Raw genomic sequence first — 26,346 nt, 5'->3', positions numbered from 1 at the left:
GTTGGTTCTGCTTTTGTAACTTGCTTCTTCGTCAATTATGAAACTGCCACTAACCACTTGCAAGTGGCCTCAGCTAGATCTCAGGCTCAGGCCTGGGCCCAGGGGGTCTGAGCATGGGGGAGAGCCTGCCAGTCTGAGGGGATGGCTGCTAGGGAATTCTTTCCCTTGCCCCAAGATGACTGGGAGTTCTCCTCCGCCTTGGAAGGCCCTTGGGTCAAGACCTTTGCAGGAATCTAAAAGAGAAATCTTCCGGAGGTGAGTAGAGAGGGTTTGAATCCTCTGATAAAATGGATTTGTGACCCATGTGCAAACAATGGTGAGATGTTGCCCCATTCACTGAGACCTGATTTTGTCTTTGTGGCCACTTGTCTGTCTTGTTTACTTCGGTGTGTTTTCTGTTGTTTTCTGAGGTGGGGAAGTTCCTGGTGAGGGTAGAAGTCTCACTCAGCAGACTCTGCATTCAGCTTGCTGAGTGAGAGCAGCACAGAATTCTGGTAGGGATGAGCTGGGAGCCCATTAGTCCCCAACTCAGCCTTCGGTTCTTGTCTTGTCCTGTTCTGTCTTAGAATTGGTACCAGTTTTAAATGTGGATCCTTGGTTTTTGTGTTTGTGTTTTTGTCATTTATTTGACCATCTCTGGGGGAATAAAAGTTCCAGCCTCTTTCTGGGCCTGGTCACAGACCTGCTATGACCCCTCTCTGTGGGACATGGAAGATTGCTGGACTAGTTTGGTCCTCTTCAAGCCTCAGGTTCCATTTTCTCCTTGTGGAGGCTGCCAGAGGGGAGGGTGTAGAAGGCTGTGTGCCTGGTTTGGACTTTTCAGCTGGTCCTGACAATGAAACACTTTGTAAAGTGCTCTTGTCTAAAATTGGGTAAAAATCAGGCCAGTTTAGTTTCAGGTGACCCCCCCCAACCCAGCCTTCTTCCAACTGAAGGTATTTAAGAAGTCCAATTGGTAAAATACCTGGTTAAACAAGCAAGCCCAGGGGTGAGGTGAGGGGATAGGGCAGGGGAGGGTGGCGGGAATATGGCCTAGAAAAAGTGCTTTGTTAAAGTCTTATCTTAAATTTTTTTCATCTGCAAGAGTAAGATTGGCAAAAAAAAAAAAAAACTCTTGCCACTAAATTTTAGAAAATTTATATACAACTGATTTTCATTTCGCATGCTTTAAGATCTGTATGAGTGTGTGAACATGTTCAAGATAAAAATTGTCAGTATGCTGTAACAATTGGGTAAAGGTTATGAGGTTTGGACATTGCCAAAATTTTTTAAAGAATTTTCACATTGTTTTAAACGGCTTTTTAAGGAGTCTTTAACTTGAAAATTAGAAAGCTGGTATCTTAAAATCAATTATTTTAGAATGCATAAGGCTGTTTACACTGTAATCAAGTTATCTGGCTTAAGAAAAAGGCATTGACTGTTTGGAATTTAGTTCCCTTGGCTAAAATTTGGGGATGAATATTAGAAATTTAAATGTAAAGGTTTGTGTAACACTGTCAAAACTTTACCTGTTCTGTCTGTCTAAAACTGTGTATTTCATTCTAGGACCAAGGGAAAAGTAAAGGGAAAAACTTAGAGGCCAACAGAAGACCTATATTCAGGGGTGAGGGGTGAGCAGGTAGAAGTGCAGCTCAGCCGGCCATGCATGGTAGGACAGGCCCTGGAATGGTGGAAGAGGGTAAGCTGGCACAAAGGCAATTCATCTAATTCTAAAGAGTTGTATTGGGTGTGTGTCCATTCCATAGGAGGGGCCAAGTGGCCCATCTTTGTTCTGTCCCTTTTCCTTGCAGATAAGACACTAGAAACATGATGGTAAAAATGAGTGATGTGTTGATCTGGTTGGTATTGCTAAAACTGCCCCTTGAATATATTAAAATTAAAAAGGCCTTTAAAAAGAGGGTTAAAAAATTTTATCTGTATAATGTGATTTGCTCTCAATGATATTCTGCAATTGGATTTTTTTTAAGGCATAAAAGTACTAAGTCTAGCTTCTTGGTACAGTGATGGTGATTGTAATTCTTGCATTAAGGAAAAACTGTCATTTGAGTTCAAAAGTTTTTAACGTGTATCTGTTTTAAAACAAGCAGCCAAGAGACAATGAGTGACACCTAGCCTCAAGATTTCAAGGGATTTTTTTCAAAATGCAACCAAAAACTAAAGTATAAATTAAAACAGATTAATAAGAGGCTTAAAACATTAGGAATGGATTTCTGGATATAAAATTTAAAAGTAAAATTGTTCTTAACATTTGCCTCAAAGTGCAAAAAGGAAAAATTAGCATTACCAAAATAATTGCTTAATTGCTATTTCAGTTTGCTCTTATAGGTTTTTTGTAACAGTTCCCAGAAGGCCCACAAAAGGAGTGAGGATTCTTGCAAGTTTGTCAGATGTAACTTTGGCTTTTAATAAGTTCCAGGCAAGAGCATGCTGAAAAGCTACTTCTATGTTGACCACCTTGTTGCTTTTAATTGGAGTAAAGTGGCTTTTAATAAGACTCATTGATCTGCAAACTGGTTCAAAACCAACCCAGGCAGAAAAAGGTCCTTATGAGACTGTCACCTCTAATCACCCAGCACAGTGCTGAAAGAACAAGCAGAGTTTCTTTGGGGCTCAAAGTGGCAGAGTGCTAGCCTTGAGCTGTAGAGATGAGGGACAGCACTCAGGCCCCAAGTTCAAGTCCAGTGACTAACTAAGGAAAATGCCAATGAGGCATTTCCAGTGTGGAGAAGTCTTCTCCACACTGTCTTCTCCAGTGTGGAGCAATGGTGAACCATTCAGAGGCAGTAAGCCACTGCTTGGATGGCAGAAATAATGTCAGATCCTAGAGTCATTGTGTGTGGCCCTTCAAAAATTGGTCAGAGCCAGGAGGTCATGGGAAGATAGTTTATAAGCATTCCTAATGTCCATGACTATCTACCTTGTAAGGGACAGGAACTTGTCAGTCCTCTGTGATAGTAGTAAAAAGCGAAAGTTGTAAAATGTGGAGGATAGTTTAAATCCCAACCCCTGTACATGCCAAAAGCCCTAATTGGCAGTAACTTTTGGGCTGACACCAACTACATAAAAGTTATCTGTTGAGGAAAAAGTTTGTAAACCTGAAAATGTGTCCCTATTGATATCTGCCTGCACAGGTAACTTAAGCATTATTAGAGTCACCAGAGATCGCATTCCTAAGCTATGCAGAAAGGTGCTTTTGCAAACCAGAGTGCTAAACAAGCTACACTGCTGTAGCTGGAGAAAAGGTCTGTGCATTTGTCAAAAGTTAAAATATTGTTCTTAATGACATCTAACCCTGGTAACATCTTCGTAAAATAGGCTAAGGTTATAAGTTCCCAGCTAGATAGGATCAACACCCCTGAAGTCAGCTTGAAGAAGTTACAGAAGATGGACCTTCGCCCATCAACCCCCTTTTAAGATCAAGTGTCCACAGTCAGTTTTGGAAAAACGAGGCAAAATAGATAAAAAAAATTTTTAATGCACAAAGAGTAGTGTTAACAGATGTGCAAGTGTGGATACTGCATCTGTCAGAGATGGTTACACTACCAAGCCTTCTGTATCTGTTTACAAAAATATCTGGTTAGTAAAAAAGTTGTCCTGTGGTTTCCCTTATTTGCAATAACTAGTATATGTCTGAGACAACTAGTATATGTCAGATTAGTTGATGTTAGGTGAAATGAACCCCAAGATAAGGACTTAAATGGTTTTTCTTTCTTGCTAATGTTTCTAACATATTTATAAGATGATTTCTTTGTTGCTTTGTATGTCCCTCACCCATGGTATAACCCCTGTTTTCACTGTATTTGATGTTGATAAAATTTGGGGAGGGGAAAGGAAAAAAAACAAATTGTTTAAATAGGGATATAGGGAGACCCATTGCAATAATGAGATGTACAAGATGTTATGTTGAAAATAAACTTTGCAACTTTGAGGGGGGAGGATGGGATGGAAGGGCAGGGATGGAAAGGGGAAACAAAGGAGGAAGAAACAATACTTGATAAGAAATGTACTCACTACTTGCTCATTTAATTGTAACCCCTCTGTACGTTGTTTTCACAATAAAAAACTTATTTAAAAAAAAAGTTGTCATCTTGGTAAATTGTCCTGGGCTATTGTCTAAATGGTCTTAAAAACCAATGGGGCCACAGTCTGCCACCCTATGTAATGAATCCTTAACTAGTCTGTGTAGGAATCTGCAGCCCAGCATGAGGTATGACAGTCCCTTGGAGCCACTGAGAGATCTTGCTGCTGATACTGCTGCTGCACACCCTAATGGGTAAAGTTAATGATAGCCTGACAGTCATCTGGAGGAAATCTACATCGCACCTGGACCACCTCCACCATGGTAAAAGTAGACTGAATTCCTGCCTAACTCCATCACCTGAGACTACTTCCCAGTGGGAAACTGCTTTGAGTCTGCTAAAACTAAGATCTTGTAAGACATTTTTTTGGTGATATCCAGTAACCTTCTCTACTCCCACAGTGGATATTGGAGGCAAGGACATCACTGGCTTGCTTTAGGCACTTCAGGGCAGAGGGACTAGAAATCCACCCTATAGTCACAGCCTAGTTTGGCTCTGGTATGATAATAACCTGCTTCCTCCTGGGTGTGTGTTAAAGAGCAGTAACCCCACCAGACTAGCCCCTTTGTGAGAGTAGGATACTATATGCCTTACACATATCCTTAGACTTTTATCAATGGAGGTAGTAAGAGGAATGAGACCTAGCCCTGCTCTTAGCCTTAAAATCTAGCATGCTTCTCCACCCCAGTGGTGCCTTGAGGCTGTTCTGAGATAACTTGCTTCCACAAGCAAGCCCTTTTACGGACTGAAAAAGGGAAGAAGCTAAACCCCAGAAAGGTTAAGTATGTAGCAATGGTATGAGTATGTGTTAAAATTGGAGCACTAAAAATGCTGGTCCTGTGGACTCAATATAGCCCCCTACAACATATAGAATTGGCAGAAAAGTCAAGGAATTGACTCATTTTCAAAGAAAAGGGGGGAATGTTGGGACCCCATCTTAATGTTAGGACCCTGTTAGCCTATGTGACCACCCTGGTTAAATATACATCTTGTTGTTTACAAGTTTAGGAAAAATGTGGATTGCAAGTCTCTGACAACAGGGCCTAGAGGCCAATTGGACACATCCAATCAGTAACAAGCACACATGTAACATCCCCCCCCCCCACCACCACCAAGGAATGCAAACTCCACCTCCCCCCCCCCACCCCCCCCACCCCCCACCCCGGCTCTCCCTCCAAACCTGGGCACCAAAACTGACCAAAGTGGTAGGCTAGTTTAAACAACTGCTTAGGGATAAGTTATAACCTCATTGGTCACCTGTGTGTGGCCCGACATAACTGCAATTTTGTGTGACTGTTGCAATGCTATTGGCCACCTGCGTGTGGCCAGCCTAAACTGCATGGCCTGTTCCCAATAAAAGTTAGCCCGTGCACCTGGGCAGGGTTCACTCTCTGCCAAGGGGGCCCTGACCAGTCAGTCTGTTTCTAGATGCTTGGTGTGAAATATAGCTTTGTCTGACTTTCCCTTTGTTTTAGTCTCATTCCTTTGATCACGGACCCCAATATTAGGGGGCCAACCCAATAGCTTTACTAATTGTCTAGACTTAGAAAAGTAATGGAGAAAGTATTCAATAGAGCAGAGCAAACAAATATATGTGGCTGTCTTTGTTAAATTGTGAATGCCAAAAAATAAATGAGGACATATACCAGAAGTATTGGAAATTGTAACCCAAGGCAGGAAAAATGCTGGTTATACTGGTGGCAATTGAGTGCCATTCTAAAGTATATCTTCATAGCCTTACTTTTCCCCATTTTTGATCTGAGTGAAAATGTCACCAAAAGTCATGCTGAAAAAACAATTGTGCATGAGTTACCATTGTTGACAGTCTATACATAGACAAACTAAGGAGAATCAAACCTAGCAGAGAATTACATGGAACCTATAATAAAACATTTGTTTTATTTACTGTAAATTGACTGTGACCCATCTTTTATATCAGTAAAATTCAAGTGAATGTTCATATAAGTCGACATGTTTTTAAAACCAATTGTTACACTTTTGTGTTTTGCTTTGTTTTAGAAGCTGGTTGTTAAATTTCTAACCATGAATAACAAACCTTACTGAAATGCCTTGGCCATCAGGAGGTGGATAAGTAGTTCTGACAGGTTTCTGGTCCTGTAACGGAACAGCCAAACTTGCTACAAGTGATTGGCATATGAATCTTCTCTGTTCTAAGAGTCCCTGGCTACTTTACAGTTATCAGGGAGAAACTTTCTTTAAGAGCTAGTATTGGTATGTTACAATTGGGGCTTTCTTTGATAATAAAGGAAAGCTTAATAAAGAGAGGTAAACAAATGGCAGATAAGGTAATTGCTTTAATTGATCTGTCTCAGTAGGAGGGATTAAATATTTCTAATCTTAGCAATACAGAAACAATTGTTTCATCAGGTTCCTTCATTTTGTTTTTATGCTATACCATTTTTATGTATTGTGGCATTTTTTGTTTATTTGTTTAGTTTTGTTTTCCCCAAATAGTTGAAACAACATTAAATTATGTAAAAACTCTGAGCTCTTCCCATAAATGCACTTGTAACTCTGAGTAAATTCTTTAAATATTTGGAAAGTGAGTCTCCTTTATCTTCAAAAAGTGAGTTTATTTACTGATTCAATCAAATTGAAAATGAAGAAATAATGTGCTCATGATATATCATGAGCATCCAATAGATGTTAGCCATTTCTAAAACAATAGAAATGTTTTTGCTTCCCCAGAAAGGGAAAATTTACATAAACTTTAGAGAGAAAAATGAATTGAAAGGGGATATTTTTAGCTAAATTGGAATACTCTCATTGCATTAACTTGAAATTATGATTCTCAAGAGAGACTGCTTCCTCCACCTACAATTCAAGAAGAATATGAGAAAATTTGTCAGAGAATACTCCATTTTTAGCACAATGTGCCTTCCACTTCATAAGATTTCAATCATTGCATCAACACAGACTATTTTCTGCAAAATGTTTTCAGAATATTCACTTCTCTGCTTCCCCTAGGATTCCAGAAAGTTCATGGCTGTGAAGAAAAGAAAAAGAAAAGGTTCCTAATGCTGTATAAGATGATTGAATGACAAACACATGCTGTATGTATGGATATGCATGTATTATATGGAGTATCTTATTGAATCCCATTATTATGTATAATGTGTGGTACTACTGGTATTAACACATTGTGCAAGATGCTTCTATTTTGATATGGCCATATTTGCATACAATATACCTTGATCACACTTACCACCTCTGTTGCTCTCTTACCTCTCTTCTCCCTTTCTCCAAACCAATCTCTCTATAAACTTGGTTGTTCCGTTCCACATATGTATATGCACCTAAAGTACTTTGACCATATTCACTCTGCTTCACTGTTTGCATTCATCTTTACCTTACAATGAGTATGCATAACTTGAACAGTACCTATTTTATATTACTGTCCTTCATTTCCTTTGGAGTATTCTAATTGTCTAAAAGGGCTTCTCAGTAGTATTTTATACAGTAAAACAGTATTTTAATCAGCTGACCCTCTCTCTCTTTATGCTCACTTTCTCCATTTAAGCACCCTCTTGCTTTCATTGACATATATTTATGCAGTAGACAACATTTAATATGCCTCCAACTATCCTTTCAAGTGATCCACAACTGCAAACATATATTTCATAATATATAAAATATATATTATATATTAATGTATTATTTAATGACAATAATTGTAATTATATTAATACACTTTAATGTAATTATATTTTGATATTATATAATATATAAATATATATTTAATTTATTTACTTTATATTAAAACTTAAGTAATACTATGTTGTAATTGTATATAATTATATGGCTTGTATGTCATATATTTTATATGTAAATATAAAATATAAATATAACATATTTCATCAATGTGAAATATAAATATTTATATAATATGAAATATAAAATCATAATTATTATATAACTATATTATACATTACATTATATATGTACACATATTAATGTGTATATGTGTTTCTGTTTCTGGTTATGGGCATCCACATGTGAGAGAAACTTGTGACCTTTATCCTTCTGACCCTGTCTTATTCACTCAGCATCATGTTCTCTAGTTTCAGCCATTTCCCTGCAAACAATATAATTTACTTTTTCCTCATGGCTGAAGAATATTCCATATGTGTGTCACCATATGTTCTCACTTCATCAGTTGTAGAGGATAGGTTAGCATCATGACTATGTGCAAGTGCTCCTATTGCATGCAGACTTGCATTCCATTGTCTATAGGCCCAAGAACAGTACTACCAAGTCATATGGTTGTTTTGCTTTCATTTTTTGAGGAGCTCCTGTAGGGGCTGTACTAGTTTACTAGTTGCACTAGTTCACGATTTCATAGGATTTGCACTAGTTTACAGTTCCAACAATGGTTCCTTCTCCCCCCACATTCTTTTTTTTTAATTCGTTTTTTATTGTAAAAAATACTGTACAAAGGGGTTACAGATACCTGAGCAAAGTAATGAGTACATTTCCTATCAAGCATTGTTGCCTCCATTGTTTTTCCCCCTACCATCCCTTCCCTCCCACCTCCACAACTACACTCTGCCCTACCCCCACCCTCCCCACCTAAAGTGTAAAGTTCATTTTTCTTTTTTTTTTTTTTATTGTGAAAATACCATACAGAGAGGTTACAATTCTTGTCCTTATCTGCTGTTATTTTCTTGTGGATGACCACTCTAATAAGTGTGAAATTTAAAAAGTTACAATTTTGTTTTGATTTTACATTTCCTCTTGGCTAGAGACATTGAAATGTTGTCATGTATAGAATGGCTATTTTTACTTCTTTTGAAATTGTCTGTTAATTCATTTGCTCATCTTTTCATTGTTTTGTATTTTATTTTTGGTTCAGTATTTGAGCTTCTTGTATATTCTGGTTTTAATTCTTTGGCAGTTTTACTCTTGAATTCTGTGGCTTGTTGACCTAGAAGTCCCTAAACTCCAACTCTTTCCTCAATCTCTAACTCTCCTTTCTGACCACAAGCAGATCAGGGTCAGTCAGTGTAGGCTGATGATCACTCCAGTCCAGCCTGTCTTCTACCAGCAGCTAGATTTTTTTTTTTTTTTTTTGGAAGGGCTCTAGGGAAGGAACTTCCTAGGTAAGTAAGGCTGATGACTGCTGAGACCCCAGTTAAGATCTTACTCTCTCTTCTCTCTGTATGACTCTAGTGGCCACTTGTTTCTGACTAGGTATGCCCAGCCTAACTGTATCCCCAACTGTTCCTGAATTTCCAGGCTTTATAGGTTGTGGCTCACTCTCAAAGCCGTCTGCATTGTAGACTTCCTATCAGTTAAGAATGTAAAATGATCACTCAGTAATCAGAGCTGTCTATCAGAAGATATCTTTGGTTTTTGTTTTTGTTTTTGAATTGTTGGCCCTGGAACTCCGAAATTGCTTTCACTGAGAGCGGGGGCAGTACTGAGTTTTCCTCTCTGTGTCTACCTGTGAAGGATCCTGACTGGATGTCATGGATTGCACTGATCCCAGTTTATTTCCTTGTTTCTAAGCCCCTGCTGTGTCCCTGTCAGAGCCCACCTAGCTCCAGGCTGCTTGTTCGTAGATAATATAATTGGATGCCCTGTGTAGCTTGGTGTCAAGCAAGCCCATCAGGTGGTCCCTTGCTGTCACTATGACATATGATGAATGGAAGATTGTCCAGTGTTTGATGCTGACTAGTCTTGCTTAGGAAGTTCCTGGGCCAACAACCTTCCCACAGGGGTTTGAAGTTTGTGGAGCCTACGATTTGTCCCAAACCTTTATGTGCTGGTGTGTCATAGAAATCACACAGCTTGTTGTGAGGGTTTGGGCTTCCCCTCTCCCCAGGGGAAATGGGGCCTGGAGCTGCAAATGGTTTCCTAGTATTCCATCTCCCCTTTCTGTTTCATTACTTTGATTTTTTCAACGTTCTTCCTCAGCCTTCTATAGATATAGATAGATACATGCCTTAGGCATAAGCATGAGTTGATACAGAGGTACAGTTATAGATATCCATATATATTTATTTAATCATCGAATGAGAGTGATGTATTTGGCAATAACATACTTCTGTCACTTAATGGTGACACATCAAAATTACAGGAACAGCTTTTGAAGGCTTCAACCAGAAAAATTTATTCTTGAATTTTGTTTCCTTCCTCTACCTTTACTCAGTGGAAGGCATCATGGGAAGCATTGTGCTAGGCTGTGGGACTACAAATCATTTTACTGTAGTGTCAGCTGTCAAAATATTCCTACACAATGAAAGAATGAAATGTATGATCCCAAATGTAACATATTAATTGCTTCAATAGATGCATGTACAACACAGTACAGGAGGCCAATGGACAAATATGCAATTTTAAAAAGCTAGTGGATCACTGTAGTAAGTGACATTTTTATAAATTTAGTATCTGTCTCTATGCTAAATTTAAGACATAGCAATGTCTCTTTGGGTCTGCTATGTCTGCTTCAATAAAATCACTGAACCATAAATTGGAAAAGCACCACAATTTTCTTCTTATCTAGGGATTCACTATTGAACAGCAATGTCTAAATCACTCAATCACATAGCTGTCTATGGAAATTTAGCAATTCCCTAGAGATGAAGAATTCACAACAACCTGACCACTCTTGGTAATCTGTGTCACTTCCTGATCTATCTTACTGTCAAAAACAGTTTGCCCATATGCAAACTCTTCTTTAACAATAAATACAGACATTTCTTTCTTGAGGCCACACCTGGAAAGATGAAGAACAGGCAATTAGGAGAGTATCATTTTATAAACTGCTTTTCAAAAATGCAAAATGATTAATTTACCCTTGCTGATTTATCTTTCTGTAACAAATAATGACTCTTTAATAATGTTGTGTTCTCTTTCCCAGCTTCATGATATATATGACCTTATGCTGTACATAATATTCAAATAAACTTCTTTTACAAAGGTATTATACCAAAATGATGTCTTTTTAAAAAAGAAAGCATAATTCCTGTTTTTTTCAAAATTATTAAAGTATATGTAAAATATGAAGATAAAATAATACTGATAGTTATGAAATCAAAAACAAAGGTACTTATTAATATATTCTTTAGTTATAAAAAATTCAAATGGTACATAAAATGTTACTTCACATTCTGAAGTGTCAACCATTGGCAAGAGATTATTATATGATTTTTCTAAACACTATCTCACTACAAAGCATAATGATAACTTTTTTATTTTTTATTTTTTTGTCCGTCATGGGGGCTGAACTCTGGGCCTGGGTGCTGTCCCTCAGCTCTTCAGCTCAAGGCTAGGGCCCTACCACTTAAGCCACAGTGTCACTTCCGGCTTTATTCTGCTTATGTGGTGCTGAGGAATCAAACCCAGGGTCTCATTCATGCGACTCAAGCACTCTACCACTGAGCCAACTTCCCAGCCCCCAGACATAACTTGTAAATGACTTCTTATATTAAGTTTATTACTGCTTTCAGAACGGATTTGTGTGAACAGCCTTGACATGACATGACATAGTCCCTTAACTTAGTTCTTTAGCCATTCTCACTGACTAATTAGTTTCTCTTTTTTTCCCCACACTGAGTTCAGTTTTCTGTGGGTGAACTTATTGACTAAACAGGAGTAATATTAAAACTTTTTAACTCATTAACAAACTTGAGCATGCAACCTTCATAATTAATTTATACACAGTCTCTCTACTCTCATGCATACACACAAATTTGGAATATCAATTAATAACAAATAAGAAAATGTAAACAAAGAATCAAAACAAAATAGCTAGGGATGTAGATTGGTATATGCTAACCAAACATGTGTGAGCCTTGTGTTTGACATCTAGCACCAGATAGACAAAGAGAGCAGAGAGAGCAAGAGAAAAGGAGGGAGGGAAGGAGAAAAGGAGGGAGAGAGGGAAAAAGAAGAAGAAAAAGAGGAAAAGAGAAGAAAGAGAAAAGAAAGCCATTAGAAGAGAGAGATATTTCCAGACTTGGAAAGAACACTAATATGTAAGACTATGTTTATGTCGTATTTAAATCCTTCCTAAAAAACCAAAGAGAAAAAAATATAGTCAGTTACATAACTATATGTATCAGAGTCTTTTTTGTTTCTATGACTGAACTATAAAGAAAACTCCATATATGAGCCTTTAAAATCTATAACTCTGAATGCTCATGTGAAAAATAGTCCTATTATTCAAAAAGCAAATACAACAACATTATTTTACATGATACCAACTTCAGGAATATTAAGAGACAACTCTGCAAACTTGCTTATGAACACAATATTTGAAATGTTTGAATATAACCATAAATCAAGTTTAAGTTCTTTTTAATGTTTATCAAGTTATGTTGTTAATATTGTTGCTAGTGGAAAATAACTTATTATTTCTTTATTTTTAGGCTCATTCTAAGAAAGTGTTTTTGTTAGGTCTCCTTCCTTTAAAGATATATTGAAAGAAACTATGAATACCTGCTTAATTAAAGATTTTTCTTATCTAGTATTAGATAGGAAAAAAGATAAAGCTTCTCCTCATTTTCAGCCTATTCCACCCTTCAGTGAAGACCCTCTGACATGAGTAGATAATATATGTATGCCCTTGTGATATTTTATGTCTTTTAAAGGCCAGTAAAAATAGACTATTCCATTTGTTTCTAGAAGGTAAGTGACTCAAACTAATTTTAAAATGTTTCTAAAGCTTCATACAATGTAGACTATGTGGTGTATGGCTTATAATAAATTCAAAGACTGGCTAAAATCCAAAAGACTTTACACATTCATGCACAGATGTAAACCCGCAACCTTTTTTTTTTTCTTTGCTCACATTCTTTTTTATCATCTCCAAAGAGAAATATAGAAAAAAATTAAATACCATCTTACTTTCCAGCTTAATTTCTCCTGGAATCATAATATTACAATAGAATAGACTGCAAGTAAAAGAGTAACACATTCTTGATTTATTATGCAAATTTTGAGTTTTAAAGATTAGAGTCCCCACTCATATTTTAATACTTTGCAATACATATGATTTAGCCTCAAGCAAGAATAGGTTTAGGTTTTCTTGAAGTCTAGTAGGACTAGACTTCTAGGAAGAACTATCTCAAAATTGCATAACTAGAAAGTTTAATTATAATGTCTATGACTTTATTAGTAAAGTTTAATTCTATGTTGAAAATAAAATTTACATATCTTATTGATATTATACATGTTATGACATTGTTCTTGCTATATAATAACATATTTAATTAACTATAATGGCATGGTAAATTGTTTGTGTGTCTAATCTTTTTTGGGGGGGAGTGGAAGGTCAGACATGGGTCTTGAACTCAGCTTGGGCTTTGTCCCTGTGTTCTTCAGTTCAAGGCGAGCGCTCTACCACTTGAACTACAACATCACTTCCAGTTTTCTAGTGGTTTACTGGAGATAAGAATCTCACGGACTTTCCTGCCTAGGTTGGCTTTGAACCGAGATCCTCAGATCTCAGCCCCCTGAGTAGCTAGGATTACAGGCATGAGCCACTGGCACCCGGCTCTCAAGTGGCCTAAATTTGTGCTCAAATTATTCAATCTTATAAAACTTTTTTTTAAGTTTTGTTCTAACATTTACTTTTTTTGCAATTTTTATTGTGATTAAGTGATTACATAAATTCCACAAATTTCACAATATTGTGGGTTAGTAATACTTAGTTAAAATCACAACCACATTCTAATCTTCATGGGGCAAATTGTCTTTATCATGATCCATGAAATTTATAAGTTCTATGAGCTTTGACAATACAGTTATTTCTTCTACATTGGGTGATGTGTACATTTATTTCCTCTTGCTTAGTGTTAGCTTATGAATCTTTTTTTTGGGGGGGAGGGGTCCAGTTGTGAGGCCTGAACTCTGGGCCTGGGTGCTGTCCCTCAGCTCTTCAGCTCAAGCTTAATGCTCTACCACTTGAGCCACAGCGCCACTTCCGGCTTTTTTTTCTTTTTGCTTATGTGGTGCTGAGGAATCGAACCCAGGGCCTCATGCATGCAAGGCAAGCACTGTACCACTGAGCCACTTTCCCAGCCCAGCTTATGAATCTTTAAGTTAATAAGCACAATATCTCATTGACCAATGTTTCTAGCAATACGTTGTGGTAAAGAGGGTTTTATTTACATGAATGTGCTTAAAGTTCACATTTCCTGTTTTGCTTCACTCAAAGACAGGCATATAGAATTTTGTGATATTTTTGACTAAATTTTCATAGTAAATTGTTATATTTTAAGGTTAGTTCAATATTCCTTATGAATTAAAATTGCAAGAAATACTCTTAATAAGCCAGAATCCTTTCTTAGCAACTTTCACTCACTCCAACTAATAGCTAAATGCTATTATAACCTGTAAAGCTACAAAATATGTTCCCTCAGTAACTATCAGATCTCTGATTCAATTTTTCTTTAAATAAGAATAATTCCTATTTCTGAATCTTTGCACATTCTATTTCTTCTTTTAGAATTGCTCTTTGCTTAGATACTAACATGAATATTTCATACTTTTAAGAATTATCAGTGTTCTTTCCTAATAATTTTTAAATCAGCCTATCCAAACACCAACTCCTTATTTCTTGTATACTTGTAAACCTAACATTTCCCATTAAGTAACTTAATAAACATATCTATTTATCTTGCTTATCCCCTGCCTCTTCATCTAAAATCTCCAGGATTTTGAAGATAGCACAAAATAGGACCTTTCTAAAAGTTTTTGAGTAAATTATTGTATAGGTTATTAATATTCTACTTTAAAAAACATTAGGAAGAGGGGAAGAAATCCTATTAAACAAAACAATGACAAATAACAATAACAATCACAAAAATGGACATTATTGACATACAGAAAAGCCATTGATTTTTGAGGGTTAATTTTATACCCTGCTACTTTGCCAAAGTTTTGAATCAGCTTGATTAATTTGGGAGTGGAGTCTATAGGATTCTTTAAGTACAAGATCATGTCATCTGCAAAGAGGGAGAGTTTTACTTCTTCTTTCCCTATTTGGATCCCCTTTATGTTTGCATCTTGTCTTATTGCTGTAGCTAGGCATTCTAATACCTTGTCTCATTCCTGAGTTAATAGGAAATGGCTTTAGTGAAGTAAGCCAGGACCAAAGAAATATAGGTCCCATGGTTTTCCTTATTTGCAGTAACTAGTATATGTCTGAGTCAAGCAGAAAAGGTCAGTTAAGTTGATGTTAGGGAAATGAACCCTAAGATATGTATTCAAATGTTTTTTTTCTTTCATTCGATTGTTTCTAACACATTTATAAGATTATTTCTTTGTTTCTTTGTATGTCCCTCCCCCATGTTAAAATCCCTGCTTTCACTGTATTTGATGTTGTTATAATTTGTGGAGGGGAAGGGAAAAAACAAATCATTTAAACAGGGATATAGGTGGACTCATTGCAACAATGAGATGTACAAGTTGTTATGTCGAAAATGAACTTTACAACTTTGGTTGGGGGGAAGAGGGGGGTTGGATGGGATGGAAAGGGTAAACAAAGGAGGAGGCTACAATGCTTGATAAGAAATGTACTCATTATCTTGCCCATGTAATTGTAACCCCTCTGTACAGTATTTTCGCAATAAAAAAAGGACATATAAATCAATCAATTTTTACAATTTATAAAGTTTGCTTATGGAGAATTATTTAGAGTTGTATATTTGTTTTTATTCTACAATACAAAATGAATCAGAAATAGTTTTTTTAAGTTGGAATTACAACATCAGGTTGTATATTATTGTATATTAGTGAAGTGTAAAGTTGGTGAGAAAGACAGAAAAGCTTAAATGATGACCAATTCAGTATTGGTAAGATGTCACGTGCAAATTAGATCAGTATCAATTTTTCCACAAAATAGATAAAGATCAGTTACACTGTAAAAGACAAAAATAAATAGAACCATAGAAAATAATTAAATTTATTATTTCTCTGATATTAAAATGAAACTGTCAACTTTTCAGTTGAAAATTAAGAAAGAAACTGCATAGGCAAACTTCAGGGTGAACTACAGATTTAAACTTACACTTAAAAATTATGTTAAATTCAGTAAATAAACTAGAAAAAATGGTTCTAACATATGTGGAGAAGTCAAAGTTTTTTTTATTCTTGCTATGAAAGTCCTACTTTGAAAACAATAAGAAATATGTTTACCTCTTGTGCCAAGGAAAATAAACACTTGGAGAAGAAATTAAGACAACCTAATAACACATACCAGGCCAAGTGCCCAGTAAAGAGAATGTGTCAGTAAGATACGTGGTGAACCTACGACAAAGGCACACACCTTTGCACTGTTTGTGACAGTAGAAACATGAAGACTGTGTGAGGAATTTTTTTAAATATGTTTATGTTTTACTCAATAATTCACTTTAGAAAATGCATTTTTAAGAATAACCAGAAATATGTGGTAACATTTTTAACTGTCTCTACCTAAAATTGTGAAAACACAGAAACAATCTAGACTTTCACATGAAGGCATTTAGACGGTACACTTAAATTTTAAAGATTTCCCAACTGGACAATTTTCCACAATACAAAAGTACATCTGTCCAAGAGGACTACATGACATTATGCTTTAAATTTTGTATTTTTCTTTTAAATTAAATGTCAAGGTGGTGTACAGAAAGGTCACAGTTACATATGTAAGGTAATGAGTACATGTCTTGTCAAACATTGTTACCTCCTCCCTTGTTTTTCCTCTCACCTCCCTCTCCTCCAACTTGTAAAGTTTATCTCCAACACATCATATTATCTTGTGAGTATCATTGGTGCATTGGTTTGTCCTTTGTCCTTTGTCTCACCATATTGTTGTTTCCCTTCCCATCCCCAAATCAGATAAACATATATGCAAGATACAGGGTACCAAAATCAAATACAGTGGCATAATGCAAATATATGTTATATGTAAGATGGTGATCATCACTAATTTAAATTTGTAGACTTCTTTCATTCCATAAGTATGAAAAATCTAATATTTTTGTTCCTGAAACAGAAGCTTATGTACATACTTTATGTAAACTGGTTCAGAGAAGAATGTCATTAAGGATGGTGGTATCCTCTTTCCAGCCTAAGAAACTGGGCAATGGTGGAGTTGAAAAAGAAAAAAACCCTCAGGAGTTCATCTACTGGGCATAAATCCTAGTTGGTTTATTGTTACCCACTTGAGATTGGGGCAATCACAGTACAAATAATAATAGCTGATACCAAGACTAAAATAGTTCATATCCACAAAGTTCTAAAGCCATCCCAACTTATAGAAAGCAGTGTATATAATGTATATGTATGCATGATATCTATTATCATAGTGACTAACACCATGATTGTATTCAGGAAGGGATTTACTCCAACTCTACATTTATTCTATCTCCTCAGGCTTGTGAGTGTGTGTGTGTGTGTGTGTGTGTGTACGCGCGCGCGCACACGCGCGCACATGCGTGCACCCATGCTGGTCCTGAGACTTGAACTCAGGGCCTAGGCACTGTCCCTGAAGTCCTTGTGTTCAAGGCTAGTGCTAGTAGTCTACCTCATGAGCCAAAGTTCTACTTCTGGCATTTTTGGTAGTTAATTGGAGACAAGGGTCTTTCAGATTTTCCTCAACAGGTTGGCTTTGAACCACTATCCACAGATCTTAATCTCCTGAGTAGCTAGGACACAGACATGAGCCACTTATACTAGGCAAGGCTTGTATTTTTTATATTCAATAGTGAAATAAACTGAACTAACCACAGCAGTTACTGTCAGTATAAGAAAAGTCAGACTCAACTGGCAACTAAGTTTTAAATGCTCTGTGAAATCGAATTTGTCTCAATGGAAGAATTTTTTTTTAATCTATGTCTGAATATGATGGAAATTGGATGGTGGACTACTACTTTCCAGATTTTATAATGTGTGGTTTAAAATTCTAAAAGCTACACACATACAGAGAGCAAGAGAGAGAGAGAGAGAGAGAGAGAGAGAGAGAGAGAGAGACAGCATGGCTGAAATGCATTTAGAAACGGCACTACTGAAAACAAATCCTCCACCTTTTCTGTGGTTCACTTGCCTGCTTGCTATTGCCCAGTGAATCTTACACCGCATCTCTGATCAGAAAGGATGGAGGTGCCCATGCACATTTTCCTCTTTGTATGTGGTCCATTTCTACCTTTGAATGTCTAATTCCTAATTAACTATGGGTACTAATACATGAAAAATTCCAGATGGAATTTTCAAGCTATGTGACCCAGGGTAATTTATTGAGCTATTGAATTATGTTCTGTTCCTACTACATTTTTCTCTTTCCTATATTCCCCATTATGTGTTCAAGACTGTTTTTTGTTTTTGCCACTTTTACCACATGGTTGAAGGGCTTGGTGCAATAATTGCCTGCAGATTTTCTCCCCCAGTTTCAAGTTTTTAAAAACTAAATTTCAAGGATGGGAGGATTCTGATACAATGAAGAACAGAGAGTAGAAGACTTTTCACAAGAATGGATCTTGAGAGGAATGACCACCCTGTTCACTATCTCTGCAAGCATGAGAATTTGGCAGGATTTCAACAGTGGGCTGCATTTAGAAAATTCAGTCTACTGCATAAAACAGTAGACACTGAAAGATGCCTGCACCTACATCTGAAACAAAAGCAACGAAGAGGATTAACTGTAAATTTCAATGAGGAATATGACTCAGCCATGCCATAGAAGAGGGCTAAAGAGGCATCTTCAGCTTGCCAGATTTCTATAAAATGGTGTGGGTAGGCCTCCAGTGTTTGAACTATCTGAAGCCTTACTTCCTACAAGCTCAAAGTCACATCATGTGTGTGCATGTATATTTGGTATGCCCTGTGTGTCTGCATTTATAGATAGGGTTTCAGAACTGATAAAAATATTAATTTCATTGCATATGAACAGAAGTATATCGGTGAAAACAATGGTCTTCTCCATGATTCCCAGTTTTTGCAGGCCTGTGTAAAGCTTATGTTGCATCTTTGGATCAAAAGTAGTGTAAAAGTAGCAATGAAGATATGATTTTCCACTTTAAAGAGAGTGACAGGTTTCTTTTCAAAATCACAAGCTAAATTGCCACACTGATTTCTTTTTTCTAAAGAAAGGATCAGAGTTGAAGCTAAATCACCCACTCCTTACTTCTTTTATGAACCATATAGTGAAGGGAGATATAATACTGGAATCTAACATCCCTTTTTCTGTCTATTGGGCAAGTAAAACCTATTTTTTAGAAAAGATTGAGAGTATTGTATTGTAAGTAACAAATCATTATGATTTCTTTTATCATTCACCTAAGGAATGTTGATCATAATTAATGTGCATGTAACGTGTGATTTCATAGGAGTGGGGTTATAAATTAACATTAATTACAAGACTTCTCATTGCTTTGTCTATTTGAAATGCATGACAATTGCCTTTTAGTCCTGGCTTTCAAAGAAGCAGTTAGCCATTCTCATACTTTCAAGGTGAAGCTAGAATAGCCTGGATCACTCAATCAGTAAGATAAAAGGAAATGCAAATTTTTTTCTAATCTCTGCACTATCCCTGCATCTTATTAAATAAATGCTACATAGCTTTCCTGGTGTGATAGGAATCTGTTAGCTGGCAGAGGAAGGGAAATATTTAATTATGAAAATATGCCTTTAGTTGATAAGACAATAAGGATAGTTGGTTTCCATGAAGCAAAGTCTCCTAAAAGCTTCTGATTTAAATCCTGATTTAAAGAATTTTCCATAGTTGAATATGTTGGTATCCAAAATCTGTTACTGTAATGTAAATTGGCAACCATGAGTATCATTGAAAATTATTTCCTCACTGAAAAAGAGACTTAAGACTGAGTTAACTCTATAATTTAACTTTACCTAAAGGAGACACATCCCTCATGTTTTTAGAACGAGCCTCTATCACAGTTCCCATGCTTTGGTGAGATTTCTTTTTACAATTGACAACACAAGAGCTGCATGTTAGACAGCTTATCATGTCCAAAGGCATGATCTGCCATGTCAGGAAGGCAGGAGTACTGTCATAGAGTATTACCATGTCTGTGATATGTCTTTCTGACAACATCACAGTCTTTTGATTTACATGGACTGGACTGAAAATAAATGAGTGGAATATTCCCCAAGGCATATAATCAATTGCATCTGTTGCGATCCTGGTATTTCCTTTGCCCTGTTTATACCATTACTGCCTCTACTGAAGCAGTATTATCGTTAAGTGTTTCCATGAATATATCCTGGCACAAGCTCACAGTACCATTGCTATACTCCAAACACTTCCAGCCTCAAAAGACCACAGAAGTACTTGCATTGCTTCAATACTGTAGCAATTGTGATAAATGTTATGAGAGGAAAGAATATAAATTGCTTGTTGCATTTCTCTGTGTTTGACCAGCTACCAGCAAACTGTGGTGCGGACAAAGAAAACCATCTGTTAACAATGGTGTTGTAATCTTACTGCTGCAAAATAATGCAAAAATAAATGACTGGGTGTTTCTGAACAACATTCTCTGAAGTCTGTGGAAATTGGAAGCATTTGACTTTGCTGTGGTAAGATTAGGAAATATCAGACAAGAAAATGTGCTATGCATTTAAAACAACATATGGTATGCTCAGACAGTATCTGGGCAACAAGCAGTGTGCCTAGAAAAGGGAATATGTCACTTCTCCTTGCGGGTAGGATCCTGTACTAATATCTGAGGGGATGGAAAAGTTTAAGTTCAAAACGAGAGAGGTTAATGTCAACTATTTAAAAACATGAAAGAAAAGTGGTTACACTCTACACAATGAAAATGAAGCCTATAAACTTTTGAAGTTTCCCTGAAATGTTTGCTTTAATTTAAAGCTGGTATCATATATCTTATTATATGTTTTGCTACATATAATTATTAATAAATAAGGACTTTTTTTTTACAAAGGAAAGTTGTTTCTTTCCTAATTAAATGAGCCATTATTTGTGCTGGTATAAGACTCTCCTAGTAAAAATTGAAGGAAGCCTGGTAATGAAACGATTCCATTCTTATAATCTAGGAATTCTTTTTTATTAAATTTTATATAGAAATGAGGTTTTGCTTTTCATGTTGGAAAATATATTAAAGTTTTATTGCTGTGTAGATTTTTAAACATATCCAGTAGCTTATGTTGAATTTAACGTGCTCTTGAAAAATGCTAAGAAGTTAATTTTTTTCTAAAAATAAAGGGAAACCAATTCTAATTGAATGCTAAATTCTGCACTGCAGTTTGCATATCGAAGACTTATTCTCAATTTAACTTTTCTGTCAGCAGCTAAAAGTTCTTTAAGTCAATTTAGTTAACTATCATTTTGTTTGTTTTGCCAGTTTTGACAGTCATTGGGCTTGAACTTAGAATCTGGTCACTGTACCTGAGCCTCTTTGTACTCAAGGCAAGCATTCTACCAGTTGAGCCACAGTGCCACTTCAGGCTTTATTTGAGTAGTTTATCTGAAATAAGAGTCCCTTGGACTTTCTTGCTCGGGCTAGCTTCGAACTGTGATCCTTAGATCTCAGCCTCCTGAGTAGCTAGGATTACAAGTGTGAGCAACAAGCGCCTGGCTTAAGTTAACTAACTTTTTTTGGAGAATGTGAATCTAAAAAAATTAGGTATTTTATACTTACAATATGATATAATTCAATATGTATTTATTTCAAAAATAGACATTCTGGTTTTTCAATTCTTCTTTTATCTTTTCATTTCCTAATCCCAATAGCAACCAAATAGAAGCAAAATATGAGTATAAAATAGGCATCTTAACTAGTTACATTCTAATAAGTCACTTAAAATAATAATAATAAAGTCAAATATATAAGAATGTACAGATAGGATATAATACTGCTTATGGTCTGACTGAAATTATCCTGAAAAATTAGTTAGCTGCACTTTTAGCCAAAGATACATGGGCTCACAGAGAGCAGAGACTTAGGAAAGAAATCATGGGCATATAGGGGTATGTACACCAACACATTAGACTTGGCAATCTAACTACTGGTAAGATTGAATCAGAGCAGTTCAAAGCTCTCAAATGGCTTCCCTATTCCTCAGAGTAAAAGCCTAAGTACAATGCCTTATTCTTTTTTATATGGCCCAAGCCCCTTATTTCTGACTTCAATTCCCCTTGCTTGTTCTATATCAGTTCTATTTCAATCTTAGAAGTTCTATGCAATCCCAAAATACACTCACACCTTGGTATTCTTGTAGCTTGAACCTGGAGGGATTCTCATTGACACTAAGTCCCATATGAGTGCCACGTTTTCTCCCACATTTTCTGTCCACTGATAGGATCAAAACAGAGAGTTTTATTTAAGGATCTCTTGGGATTTTTGTTTTTTGTTTTTGTTTTTTTGTTTTAGTTCATCATTTAAGTCTGTTCCCCAATGAAATCAGAAAACTTTTCTTCTCCCAAAGTGTCATTTTCCATTATCAAATGGTTCGTTTAAGTTAGTTGGCTCAGTAGTAGAGTGTTTGCCTAGCATGCACAAAGCCCGAGATTCGATGCCTCAGTACAACATAAACAGAAAAGCCAGAAGTGGCACTGTGGCTCAAGTGGTAGTACTAGCCCTTGAGCAAAAGAAACTCAAGGACAGTGCTCAGGCCCTGAAGTTCAAGCCCCATGATTGGGGGGAAAAAAAGTTGGATAATTGTATGTCACCCTAATATCACCTAACTCTTTATAAAAATCCTAGAAGAAATATGCACCCACTTATTAAAAAATGTTTTACAATAATAGTCCATCCAACCTGCTTGACTGTAGGTAAAGTTCATTCCTAAGTCTACTATTCTGTTTAAACTGATGAAAGTGCTTAGAGCTATTTCCTTCCCTGATTAAATCCTGGCTCTTTACATAGGTGTTCTACTAACTTGAAAGGAGCTGGAAACACTCTCCTACATGCTTTTCCTTTGAATAATCAAGCTTCTCGGATTGCATGCTAGATGTAATCCAACATTGGATTTTATCAGGAATAATGAATGTATTTTGCCATTTCTACAGAAATGCAGATAATGTTGAGTTCAAGTGTTTTGTGTACGAAGTTCTTTAAAGCATCTTTTTTGCTGAGAAATATTGACTTTGTACTCAGGCCCATGAATTAACTGTGAGCACAATGAAGGCTAGGCATTCTAGACTCCTCTATTTTGTGTATGTCCTTCACTGGCCACTTTGCAGCCATCTTGGATACCATAAAGGAGTAGGCCACTGACCAGATGTCCATGACATTATAACAAAACTCCTCCTGACCAATCTTAAAAAATAAATGCATTGTTACACTAACTGGTATCACTTCTGGACACGTCATTGTATCTTTTTATTCAATGTATAGTGGCAAGTGGAATTTCTGGAATTTGGATCTATGTTCTAAAGACTTTTGTTTCAGTTGGAAAATTATTGTCTACAGATTGGACTTGGGAATACATGCTTAATCTGATGTAATATATGTTAATACTACTATTACACATTGATACCATCTTTCACTTTAAAACATACATACACATTTAAGAACAAGGAAGCTTCTGTGCTAAAAATTGAAATTTTTTGTGGTATATATACACAATGGAATTCTATGCCTCCATCAGAAAGAATGACATTGCCCCATTTGTTAGGAAATGGAAAAACTTGGAAAAAATTATATTAAGTGAAGTAAGCCAGGCCCAAAGAAACGTAGGTCCCATGGTTTCCCTTATTTGTAATATCTAGTATATGTATGAGTCAAGCGGAAAAGGTCAGATAATGTGATGTCAGGAAAATGAACCCTTAGATGTGTATTTTAATGTTTTTTTCTTTCATGCATGTGTTTCTAACACATTTATAAGATTATCTCTTTGTTGCTTTGTATGTCCCTCCCCCACAGTATAACCCCTGCTTTCACTATATTTGATGTCAGTATAACTTGTGGAGGAGATGGGGAAAAACCAGTTGTTTAAGGATACAGGTGGACCTGTTGCAACAATGAGAAGTACAAGTTGTCATGTCCAAAACGAGCTTTACAACGTTGGCGCGGAGGGGGGGGGGGGGGGGGGGGGAGAAGAAGGATTGGGATTAGGGGGGGAGGGGGGAGGCTGGGAAGGGATGTGAAGGGTAAACAAAGGAGGAGGCTGCAATGCTTGGTAAGAAATGTACGCATTATCCTGCCCATGTAACTGTAACTCCTCTGTACAGTATGTTCACAAATAAAATTAAATTAAATTTAAAAAAAAATTGAAATTTTTCAATTAAAAAAGGATATATTTTAAACATAAAAATGGTATTTTAATAACCAAAGGATAATTTGCCCATAATAGGCAAGTCACAAAAGCATGGCAAAGAAACTTTGGTTGCTGTTTTAACTGTTTTTTTCACTTACTGGCTATGTGAGCAAGAATATCATTTATTCTCTGGCTTTTACTTTCTTTATCTTTAATTGGGGTCTCTAAATTCCTTAACAAGATGAAGACTCTCTCATTCTAGATTAATCAAGAAAGGGATTTTACAAGACATTTTACTGAGCAGTTTATAAAAAGAAATGCCTCTTCTGGTAAGAAAGTAAGGCGAATAAAAGCATTTACTAGAGTCTACTCAAAAATCACATCAGGGGCTTATTTCCTAAGCCAAGTGACTAGAAGTATGTTATGTTGATTTAATTTAGACAAAAATATACTCTTCAGTATCTAAAGGAAAGAAAATGCTAGCTGATTAAAGAAAATTCAAAGAGCTTTAAGACTTCAAACAAGTCTTACAAATCAATTTACTGATTTCAAGTATATTATCCCAGCATATGGATTAAATTGTGAATGGGTATAATCAGGTCAAATATTAAGTCAGTAAAGCCTTGAGAAAAAGTAATGTAAGTTTAACTTGCCCTCCGTTATCCTAATTGAATTATCTCTAAATGTGGAAAGGTTTTCTTTCCCTGTGTATATAATACAAAGTTAGCAAATATTGAATTTTTCTGTCCATCACTGCTCATTATTACTAAAATATTTCACAGGAAAAAATGACTCCATGTGGAAAAAAAGCAAGAACTGTCACTTTCCTGCAATTTTAGAGTTTTTTTTTTTTTTTGTAACACTTTGCTGGTTATATAATGTCAGGTAAACATGGACTTCAGAGTCTATGTGATACACACTCTTCAATTTGCAGTTTTTTTTAAGCACATTCACGGAAAGTGAACTATTAACCAAATTAAACTGATAATGATCAAGCAAAACTAAAATATTTGTCTCTTTCTACTCAAACCTCTACATTTAACTACTTATTGTTTTCAAAATTCCATAAATTGGTCAGAGAAAAAAATAGGGCAATGTCAGGTATGTAAACCTAAGAGTCTTCTCAGATACTTACTACATACCTTGAGAAATGAAGAAGTTATTGTATTATCCTACCAAAAAGGAGCCATCACTTAATTTTATTCAATTCACTCATTATTCTCTACTATATGTTGTATATACACACACACACACACACACACAGAGTTACCTAAAACATTATACATTATGCTACAGAAATCGTACAACCTTTAGAATATTTACTTGAACTGAGAGCGTAATTTTGTCCTAAAATAATCAACCAAAGAAGATACACAATTTTACCAAAATTCATCAGGAACTTGGATAAAGTAGATAGCAACATATTGAAAAGTTAATAGTTTAAGAAACAAAGAACATAAGTTTAGATCAAGCCAACATTGTGTCTACAGCTTACTTTGAGCAGACATTCTGAATTGAATGTGTTAGAACAATTAAGTATGATTCTATTATCTCTTCAAATGGGTTGAGTGAACCTTGAATTCAGCTTTAGCCTATCATTAATAATTGGGATTTCAGAGCTTCAGCAACTAGTTTAAAGATTTAGGAAAACAGAATTGTTGCTATAGTTCACCATGTAGTTCAGGTGCCCAGGCAGATAATTGCTAAAGCTGTGGTTCACAAGAGCCAAGGCTATCTACTACTGAAGCTGGTGTCAGACTTCGGCATGAACCATGTGTGACTGGTTATATAGTATGCAAAAGAATTGGAGGCTCATGGAGGCTTCTACCATGATTTCAAGGAATGCCTGGGAAGCCGGTGCTTTTGTTGCAGTGGTATAATTCTTTCAGGTAAGCCCCTGAGAAAATAACATGTAAAGCTTTGAAGGTGAAGCATAACAGAGATCCTCAGGATGTTAGAGATGCCAGGAATGTGGAACATCTGCAAAGGGAAGCTGAAAACAGCAAGTTGGGTCAGGCCAAGATGGCGGCCAAATGGGCTAGAAACAGCAAGGCCATCGGGCAGAGACTGCCCAAGCCCATTG

This window comes from Dipodomys spectabilis, unplaced genomic scaffold (genome assembly GCF_019054845.1).
Source record: "Dipodomys spectabilis isolate Male_0828 unplaced genomic scaffold, ASM1905484v1 ptg000427l, whole genome shotgun sequence".
Taxonomy (NCBI): domain Eukaryota; kingdom Metazoa; phylum Chordata; class Mammalia; order Rodentia; family Heteromyidae; genus Dipodomys; species Dipodomys spectabilis.
This window is presented reverse-complemented; position numbering follows the sequence as displayed.